The sequence below is a fragment of the Nicotiana tomentosiformis genome, chromosome 8 (genome assembly GCF_000390325.3).
Source record: "Nicotiana tomentosiformis chromosome 8, ASM39032v3, whole genome shotgun sequence".
Classification (NCBI taxonomy): Eukaryota; Viridiplantae; Streptophyta; class Magnoliopsida; order Solanales; family Solanaceae; genus Nicotiana; species Nicotiana tomentosiformis.
Window position 1 is genome coordinate 113,349,242 of NC_090819.1, and position 10,833 is coordinate 113,360,074.

The 10,833-nt window shown below is 42.0% G+C and overlaps 1 long non-coding RNA gene across 1 annotated transcript; it reads left to right on the top strand.

Moving 5' to 3' along the window:
- Positions 1–529: 529 nt before the first annotated feature.
- LOC117279527 (uncharacterized) lies at positions 530–1,697 on the top strand. Its single transcript, XR_004509945.2, has 3 exons — positions 530–830; positions 1,055–1,270; positions 1,394–1,697. It is a non-coding gene; the product is annotated as an uncharacterized lncRNA (long non-coding RNA).
- The last annotated feature ends 9,136 nt before the right edge of the window (positions 1,698–10,833 follow it).

Genomic DNA, 10,833 nt, shown 5'->3' on the forward strand with positions numbered 1-10,833 from the left:
AGAATTGCATAATTTAAGTTCCTTCGAACATTACTTTTCAAATTCATTTGATATTAATTTTTCTATATATTTGTGCTTACAATGATAATAAAAATTGAGCACATAGGCTCACCATTTATTAATTTTGAGCTTGCATTTTCCCTCTTTAATTTCTGCAACTCATCGCACACTGATATTTTTATAATGTTTGTACGAATTAGTATGGGATATATGTGCATTGCACGTATCCAAAAACTAGTACATTAATATACAAGAGATATACATACATTATTGTTGTCGAGGTTAACGGTTCCGATTACCCCTCTCATAGGTAGGTCCGCCCTGATTTGGAGAGACATAACTTAAAGTGATGAACCGTTGCTTTTATCATTATTACAAAGACTATAGTAAATGACACTTTATTCTTTTCTTGTTATAAGGAGCCTTGTTAGGAATATCCATACCTCCTAACAACTATTTATAAGAAACCAACATTATTTTAGTACAGAAAACCTAGCAAAACCACTAGAAACAGAAACAAATACTACTTTATAGTAGAAATAAAAAATTGGGAAAGTACTATATATCCTAATATGGCAGTTATAACCACAGAAGAAATATTTTTCTCAAAAGCTTACATGCTTTCATCAGATAATGATATAGAAGTGTGTCTTGCATTGGTGAGAGAAAAAGGTTTCATATCACTAAACCAACGTTGTGACACAGTTCTTCACTTTCTGGCCATAAAAGGAAATGTTTGCTTTTAGAGCACTTATTGAAGGTCTTCTTAGTATAGAAGCACTTAGAAAGAAGAATGTCAAAAGATGTACAGCATTGCACGAAGCCGCTAGGTATTATTAAAATGTGTGGCATCACATCGATTTAAAAATTTTAAACAATTAAAGATGGTAAACTTTTATTTATTCAATTATTTCTCAACATAATCTTTTATGTACGAGCCATATTCTTTTTTGCCGTAAGATTTATACTCACGGTTCTCTACTTATTCTGACATTATATATTTTTTTTATAGAGAAAATCCACTTCCAATTACTTTAATTATAACTTTGAACAGATATGGACAGAAGGAGGTGGCAGAAATTATGCTAATGCAAGACAATGATTTAGTTCATTTAAAGGATGGAGCTGGGGAAACGCCATTAATACATTGCAGCTGAATATGGGAAGGATGAAGTTTTTATACTTTTGGAGGATTTTGGGAGTGATTGCTTTGCTAAGAGAAATGACGGTTGCACTGTTCTTCACGCTGCTATTGATGGTGAACATTACCGTAAGTTAGACAAGAAATATAAAATGTGTCAATCTTTTTTAAAACGGATTAAATACGAAAGAGTACTGTTATATAAATTTCATATTCTGTTTAATCAAATTAAGTAATTGTAATTATATTTAGGTTTGGCAATAAGCATATTATCCAGATATCCTGGCCTTGCGGAAGAACATGAGCAAAAGGGAATGAGTGCATTGAACTTATTAGCCACAAAGAAGTGGTCATCATTCAAGAGTAGATCGGACTACACTAATTTTAGCCGATCCGAGCCTTTCAAGTTGTCAGAGCCATACTCTATCGGACCCGTACTCCTTCCATTTCAACCGAAGCTATATTCTATCGTGGTATTTTTTACTCTATGCATAATGTCTACTTTATAGTAACTGTAAGAGGGTTCAAATTTGCTCCTATATTATTTGAAATTGCAAGTTCCAGCTTGAAATGATTGGTAGACTCCACATGTTTGAATTCTGCGAGGAAAAAACAAAATTAAATTTACCACTCAATTTTTTATTATTGTACCATTAGTTTATTGGAGCTTCATGAGGGTTTTTTTTTTTATATTTTTTTTTTTTTATATAAGCCGTCTTGTAATGACGAGGGGTTTGGCATTAACCCTACCATGTAGATCAATCACCAAAAGCTGAAGACATGAAGGAGAGAGACATAAAACCTATCCTCCTTAGAATATGGATAAGAATTGGACATGCCCAACTCTTTACAGTAAGCTTGCAAAAAATCGATGCTATGAAAAGTAAAATAAGGTGGAGAGTATACAATAAACAACAAAAAAGTTCTCTCCATAATGCATGTTAATGCTACACCTAGGACAAAAATCAACAACATAGTTAACTTAGTAAGCATCATATACAAAAGTAGTCTTGGAGGCTCTTATTCTAAAGCTTGCTAATTGATCCTTATCCATAAAGCATGGATCTCTAGCTTGACATGGAAGTTCATGAGCAGAGAAATACCATTTAGTACTGGTTCTTTCTGATCCTTCTTTAGCCAGTGCATCCGCGACCCTATTAGCCTCTCTATAGCAATGTGTGACGTGGAACGCCTCAAAGTTTATCATGATTTTTTGAATTTCCTCATGTTGTGCCTTAAATTACAAGAAGGTTTTATATTTCCATTAACCTAGTTGACCACCAACAAGGAATCTAATTCGATACAGATCTTGTTAATTCTTTGATCCTTGAACCATTTAAGACCGACACATAAAGCTAGTGATTCTGCAGCATTATTAGTCTAGATACCAAAAAGAGTTGCAAATGCATCTATCACCTCCCCTTGGTGTCCCCTAATAATACCTCCACCACCACTTTTACCTGGATTACCTTTAGGGCATCCATCAGTATTAAGTTTAAACATACCACGCTGAGGGAGTTTCCAGGTGGCACATATGATATTGAGCTTTGGCTAAGCTGTTTCACAAATGGACAAAAGTTTCTTCCAATTGGAGGCTACATCAACCTGTCTAAACTGTTTGTGAATGATTATAGTGTCATCATGGCAAATGGAATGTGCTACCTTAGGGATGTAGATTATTTCTTGATCATACTTTTTCCTGTATCTTGCCTTCCAGATATGCCAATTAATTAGAAGGGGAATAATGTCACGACCCAAAATTTTCCACCGACGGGACCGTGATGGCGCCTAACATTTCACTTGCTAGGCAAGCCAACGTTAGAAAAATCTTTAAACCAATTCCTTATTTCCAATCAGTAAATAATAATAATTAACTAAGATGAAATATAATAAGTACGAAATATCATAAAACTGTATTAATTACTACCACCCGGATCTGGAGTCACAATTCACGAGCATTATAGAATTTACTAAAAGTATTAGTCTGAAAAAAATACGACTGTCTGAATGAAAGAAAACAGTAGGACATAAAAGATAGACGGGGACTTCAAGGTCTGTAAATGCTGATAGATCTACCTTGAGTCTCTGGAAAGTGGACCAGTAGCAAATCTCCATAAACCTGAGCCGGTATCAAAATCTGCATAGAAAGTGCAGAGTGCAGCATCAGTACAACCGACCCCATGTACTGGTAAGTGTCGAGCCTAACCTCGTTGAAGTAGTGACGAGGCTAGGACAAGACACCCACATATAACCTGAATAGTATAATCATGCTAGTGGCAACAACAGTAAATAAAGCAATAATGCAGAAATAATGGGAAGGGAACATACAGTGGGGGAATACAATATAGAGAGTGAGAGTAATGAAAAGACAGAATTAAACTGGAAATTCTTAAACGAATTAAGCAATTAAGACAGCAAGGAAAACTGCACGGCATCACCCTTCGTGCTTTTACTCTCAACCTCACCAAATAACAAATAAGACTACACGGCATCACCCTTCGTGCTTTTACTCTCTTCCTCACAATATAAATAATTCATGCACGACATCACTCTTCCTGCTTTACACTCTTCCTCACAATATAAATAAATCATGCACGGCATCACCCTTCGTGCTTTACACTCTTCCTTACAATATAAATAAATTATGCACGGTATCACCCTTCGCGCTTTACACTTTTCCTCACAATATAATTAAATTATGCACGGCATCACCCTTTGTGCTTTACACTCTTCCTCACAATTCACAGAATCAATAATAATGGATAGAGAGAAGTTTCACAAGAAATTAATATTTCATCAATGATTACTTTCACAATTTAACATCTCGACCTCGAATCAATATTCATAATTTTATCGATCTTGGTGGAGATACAAGTCTCCCAACATTTCAACAATAACAATAAGCATGGATAACAAGATTTAAGACTACAAATTGAAAGAAATGAAATTTCACTCGCATGCTATGACTCGACCACAACGTATAAATGCTCGTCACCTCAACTATACATCGTATTCAACAATAAAACACGTAGCAAATACTCACACAATACCTATTCCCTCAAGCCAAAGTTAGACACAACACTTACCTCGCTCCGAAGGCCACTTAATTCTCAATCACAACTTTTCCTTTGGAATTCACCTCCAAACCACTCGTATCTATTCAAAATGACTCAATAATATCAATATTGCTAAAGGAATCAATTATATTTCATAAATTAAATTTTCCAAAATTTCCTCCAAAAAGTCGAAAAATCGAACCTGGCCCCGCTTGGTCAAAACCCAAGGTTCGGACCAAAATCCTTTTACCCATTCACCCCCGAGCCTGAATATGTAATTAGTTTTGGAATCCGACCTCAAATTGAGGTCTGAATCCCAAAATTTCCGAAATTCCTAGTTTCTACCCTAACCCCTAATTCTACCATGAAAACTCAAGATTTTAGGTTGAAACTTTGAGAAATGTAATGGGAAATTAAAAGAAAATGGTTTAGAATCACTTACCAATAATTTGGGGAAGAAATGACTCTTGAAAAATCACCTCTCATCGTTTGGGTTTTGAGAAAAATGAGTTTTTGGATAAAATCCCATTTTGGGGTTTTGTTAAGAGCTGGGCAATAGTGTTCATCGCGTTCGCGAGAGCACTGTTGCGTTCGCGAAGTGTATGGGCTGCCAAGCCTTCATGTTCGCAAGACAGTGCTCGCATTCGCGTAGTCTACCCTTCCATGGTCTTCGCATTCGCGAGTCATCTTTCGCGTTCGCGATGAAGAAAAAGTTGTCTGCCCCTCCCCAGTGCCTAACACTACGCGTTCGCTATGGGCTTGTCGTGTTCGTGAAGGGTAACACCCTCATCGCTTCGCATTCGCGACCAAACCTTCGCATTCGCGAAGAAGAAATCCTCAGCTGCCCAGTTTACTCTTCGCGTTCGCGAGAGTACCTTCGCGAACGCGAAGAAGGACATGCCAGAACATATGCTGCAGCAAAATACCAGATTTCCAAAGTCCAAAACATCCCATGGCCTATCCGAAACTCACCCGAGCCCTCGGGGCTCCAAACCAAACATGCACACAAGTCTAAAAATATCATACGGACCTGATTGCGTGATCAAATCCCAAAATAACACCTAGAACTCCTAATTTAGCACCAAATCAAATGAAATTCTCAAGAACACTTTAAAATTACTATTTTCTCAACCGAAGGTCCGAATCACGTCAAATCAAATCTGTTCCTCACCAAATTTCTCAGACGGGTCTTAAATATCATAATGAACCTGTTCCGGGCTCCAGAACCAAAATACAGACCCGATACTAACAATGCCAAATATCAATCAATTCTCAAAAACAATTAATTTTTAAACTTTTAATTTTCATCAAAAATTCATAACTTGAGCTAGGGACCTCCGAATTTGATTCCAGGTATATGCCCAGGTCCCATAATTCGATACCGACCCACCGGGACCGTCAAAACACAGATGCGGGCTTGTTTACCAAAAATGTTGAACGAACTCAACTAAAATCAGCTTTTAAGGTAAAAAATTTTATTTACATTAGTTTTCAACGTAAAAGCTTTTCGGAAACCTGCCGGGACTGCGCACGCAAATCGAGGAGGGTAAAATGAGATTTTAAGGCTTAAGAGCGCAAATTCGAGTTCTAAAACATAAGATGACCTTTTGGGTCATTACAATCTCTACCTCTAAAATAACCATTCGTCCTCGAACGGACATAGAAAAGTACCTAGGCTGGTGAAAAGGTGGGGATATCTACTCCGCATATCGGACTCGGACTCCTAAGTAGCTGCCTCAATAGGCTGACCCCTCCACTGCACTTGAACTGAAGGGTAACTCTTTGATCTCAATTTGTGAACTTGCCGGGATAGAATTGCCACCGACTCCTCCTCGTAAGTCAAATCCTTGCCCAACTGAACAGAGCTGAAATCTAACACATGGGACGGATCGCCGTGATACTTTCGAAGCATGGACACATGGAATACAGGATGAACAACTGCTAAACTAGGTGGCAACGCAAGCCTGTAAGCCACCTCCCCCACTCTCTCCAGAATCTCAAAAGGTCCGATATACCTAGGGCTTAACTTGCCCTTCTTTTCGAACCTCATTACACCCTTCATGGGTGATACCCGAAGTAACACTCTCTCTCCGACCATGAATGTAACGTCACGAACTCTACGGTCGGCATAACTCTTCTGCCTGGACTGAGCTGTGCGAAGTCGATCCTGAATAATCTTGACCTTATCCAAGGCATCCTATACTAAGTCTGTTCCCAACAACCGAGCCTCTCCCGGCTCGAACCACCCAACCGGCGACCGAAACCTCCTACTATATAATGCCTCATAAGGAGCCATCTGAATGCCCGACTGGTAGCTATTGTTGTAGGCAAACTCTGCAAGGGGCAAGAACTGATCCCACGATCCTCTGAAGTCTATAACACAAGTGCGGAGCATATCCTCCAAGATCTGAATAGTAGGCTCGGACTGCCCATCTGTCTGAGGATGAAATGCTATGCTCAACTCAACCCGCGTACCCAACTCACGCTGAACTGCCCTCCAAAAGTGCGAGGTTAACTGCGTACCTCGATCGGAAATGATAGACACGGGCACACCGTGAAGACGGACGATCTCCTGAATATAAATCTCTGCTAACCGCTCAGAGGAATAGGTAACTACCATAGGAATGAAATGCGCTAACTTAGTCAGCCTGTCCACAATAACCCAATCTGCATCGAACTTCCTCTGAGTCCATGGAAGTCCAACAACAAAATCCATAGTGATACGCTCCCACTTCCACTCAAGAATATCCAACCTCTGAAGTAAACCACCAGGTCTCTGATGCTCACACTTTACCTGCTCGCAATTTAGGCACCAAGTTACATAGGCAACTATGTCCTTCTTCATTCGCTTCTACCAATAATGCTGCCTCAAGTCCTGATACATCTTGGCGACGCCCGGATGAATAGAATACTGGGAACTGTGGGACTCCTCAAGGATCAACTCACGAAGTCCATCCACATTAGGCACACAGATACGACCTTGCACCCTCAAAACTCCGTCATCTCCAATAGTAACCTGCTTGGCACCACCGTGCAGCATTGTGTCTCTAAGGACAAGTAAATGAGGATCGTCATCCTGCCAATCTCTGATGCGCTCAAACAAAGAAAACCGAGCAACTGTACAAGCTAGAAGACAACTGGGCTCAGAAACATCCAACCTCACGAACTGGTTGGCCAAAGCCTGAACATCCAATGCAAGCGGTCTCTCACCTACTGGAATATATGCAAGGCTACCCAAACTAGCTGATTTTCTACTCAAAGCATCGGCCACCACATTAGCCTTCCCAGGATGATACAATATGGTGATATCATAGTCTTTCAATAGCTCCAACCACCTTCTCTGCCTCAAATTGAGTTCCTTTTGCTTAAACAAATATTGCAAGCTCCGATGATCAGTGAATACCTCGCATGGCATGTCATAAAGATAGTGCCTCCAAATCTTCAGTGTGTGAACAATGGCTGCCAGTTCTAGATCATGAACATGGTAATTCTTCTAGTGAACCTTCAGTTGCCGTGAGACATATGCAATAACCTTGCCACCCTGCATCAATACCACTCCCAGACCAATACGAGATGCCTCACAATATACTATATAAGATCCTGAACCTGTGGGTAACACCAATACCGATGCCGTAGTCAAAGCATTCTTGAGCTTCTAAAAGCTCACTTCACACTCGTCTGACCACCTGAACGGGGCACCCTTCTAGGCCAATCTGGTCAACGGGGTTGTTATGGATGAAAACCCCTCCACAAATCGACGGTAATAGCCCGCCAAACCCTGGAAACTACGGATCTCTGTAGCTGATGTGGGTTTAGGCCAGTTCTGAACTGCCTTAATCTTCTTAGGATCCACCTGAACACCCTCCGCTGATACAACGTGACCCAAGAAAGCAACTAAACTCAACCAAAACTCGCATTTTGAGAACTTAGCATATAATTGGCTGTCTTTCAGAGTCTGAAGAACGATCCGAAGGTGCTGCTCATGCTCCTCTCGACTATGGGAGTAGATTAAGATATCATCAATAAACACAACCACAAAGGAATCCAAGTAGGGTTTGAACACCCGGTTCATCAAATCCATGAATCCCGCTGGGGCATTTGTCAGCCCAAATAACATCACTAGAAACTCATAATGCCCATACCGAGTCCGAAAAGCTGTCTTAGGAACATCGAATGCCCTAATCCTCAACTGATGGTAGCCAGATCTCAAATAAATCTTTGAAAACATCTTGGCACCCTGAAGCTGATCAAATAAATCATCAATCATCGGCAATGGATACTTATTTTTGATGGTGACTTTGTTTAACTGCCGGTAATCTATACACATCCTCATCGATCCATCTTTCTTCTTCACAAACAACACAGGTGCACCCTAGGGCAAGACACTAGGTCTAATGAAACCCTTATCAAGCAAAACTTGTAACTGCTCCTTCAATTCTTTCAACTCTGGTGGGGCCATGCGATATGGCAGAATGGAAATAGGCTGAGTTCCCAGAGCCAAATCAATGCAGAAATCAATATCCCTGTCGGGTGGCATCCCTGGCAGGTCTGCAGGAAACACCTCTGGAAACTCACGAACGACCGTCATCGAATCTATGGAAGGAACCTCCACACTAGAATTGCGGACATAAGCCAAATAAGCTAAACACCCCTTCTCGACCATATGCCGAGCCTTCACATAAGAGATAACCCTGCTGGTAGAATGGCCAAGATTTCCTCTCCACTCTAATCGAGGCAACCCCTGCAAGGCTAAGGTCACTGTCTTGGTGTGACAATCTAATATAGCATGATAAGGTGGCAGCCAATCCATACCCAGTATGAGATCAAAATCAACCATATCGAGAAGTAGAAGATCTACATGAGTCTCAAGACTCCCAATGGTGACCACACATGAACGATAAACACGATCTACAACAATAGCGTCTCCTACTAGTGTGGACACATACACAAGAGCACTCAAAGAATCACGGGGCACAACCAAACAGGAAGCAAAATAGAATGACACATAGGAGTAAGTAGATCCTAGATCAAATAGAACTGAAGCATCTCTACTGCAAACTGAAACAGTACTTGTGATAACAGCGTCAGATGACTTAGCCTTAGGCCTGGCTGGGAAAGCATAATACCGGGGCTGGGCCCCACCACCCTGAACTACGTCCTTGGGACGACCTTTAGCTGGCTGGTCTCCACCTCTAACGGCCTGACCTCCACCTCTAACAGTCTGGCCTCTACCTCTGGCTGCCTGACTCCCGCCTCTGGCTGGCTGAGCAGGTGGTGCAGCAACTGGTGCCGGAACCATGGCACGAGAACTCTGATGCTGTGAGCTACTCGTAGCCTGAGGGCAAAATCTAGCAATGTGCCTCGGATCACCACAAGTATAACATAACTTCGGCTGCTGTGACTGCTGACCCTGAAACTGACCCTGTCGACCTGAATAACCACCTTGATAACTCTAGAGTGGAGGTGCACTAATAGGAGCTGGTGGTGCACTATAGGCTAGCTGGTCGGAATAATGCATCTGAGGGCCACGACCATCTGAGGTACCGTGGGATGCCTGGAGCGCTGAATGAAATGGCCTGGGAGGATGCCCTCTACCAAAAGTACTCTTGCCTCTAGGTGAGGCACCGTTGAACTCACCGGAATGATGAGGTCTCTTGTCAGACCCCTGACCTCTCTGAGTAAGAACCAGTTCGACTCGTCTAGCGACATTAGCAGCCACCTGAAAAGAAATCTCACTCCCAGTCTCCTTTGCCATCTGCATCTGATAGACTGAGGAAGTCCATCAATAAACCTCCTCACACTCTCTCTCTCTCGGAGGGAAGTAGGAGAATAGCATGACAGGCCAAATCCACAAAACGGGTCTCATACTGAGTAATAATCATACTGCCCTACTGGAGACGCTCTAACTGACGGCGACACTCTTCTCTCAATGTGATATGCAGAAACTTCTCTATGAAGAGCTGAGAGAACTGGTCCCAAGTAAGAGCAGGCGACCCAGCTGGTCTGGTCAACAAGTAATCTCTCTACCATTTCTTGGCGGAACCAGTCATTTGAAATGCAGCAAAATCAACCCTATTGGTATCCACAATACCCATATTCCGTAAAACCTCGTGATAGCTGTCAAGATACTCCTGGGGATTCTCTGAAGAAGAACCACTGAAGTGAACAAGAAAGAGCTTGATAAACCTGTCTAATTTCTATAAGGCCTTAGAAGACATAACTGGCCCATCTCCGACCTGTGCCGCAATAACCGGTTGAACTAATCCAACTGGCTGAGCTGCTGGAGCTTGATACTGGGGAGCTATCTGCTCTGGAGTGGGAGTGGTAGAAGTCTGGGCTCCTCCTCCAGCCTGAGAGACTGCTGGTGCCATGGGAAATGCGTTAGTCTGGGCCACACTCTCCATAAGGCCCACCAAAGGGACTAAAGCGTCCTAAAGTACTGGGGTGGCAATGAACCCCTCCGGAGCCTGAGCTGGTCTGGCAGGAACAGTCTGGGCTGGAACCTCCTCGTCAAGCTCTATCTGAGGCTCCACTATTGGGGCTGCTGCTCGGGCTCTAGGCTGAGCCCTGCCCCTACCTAGGCCTCTGGCACGGCCTTGGCCTCGACCTTTGCCCCACATAGGAGCTGTCACTGGA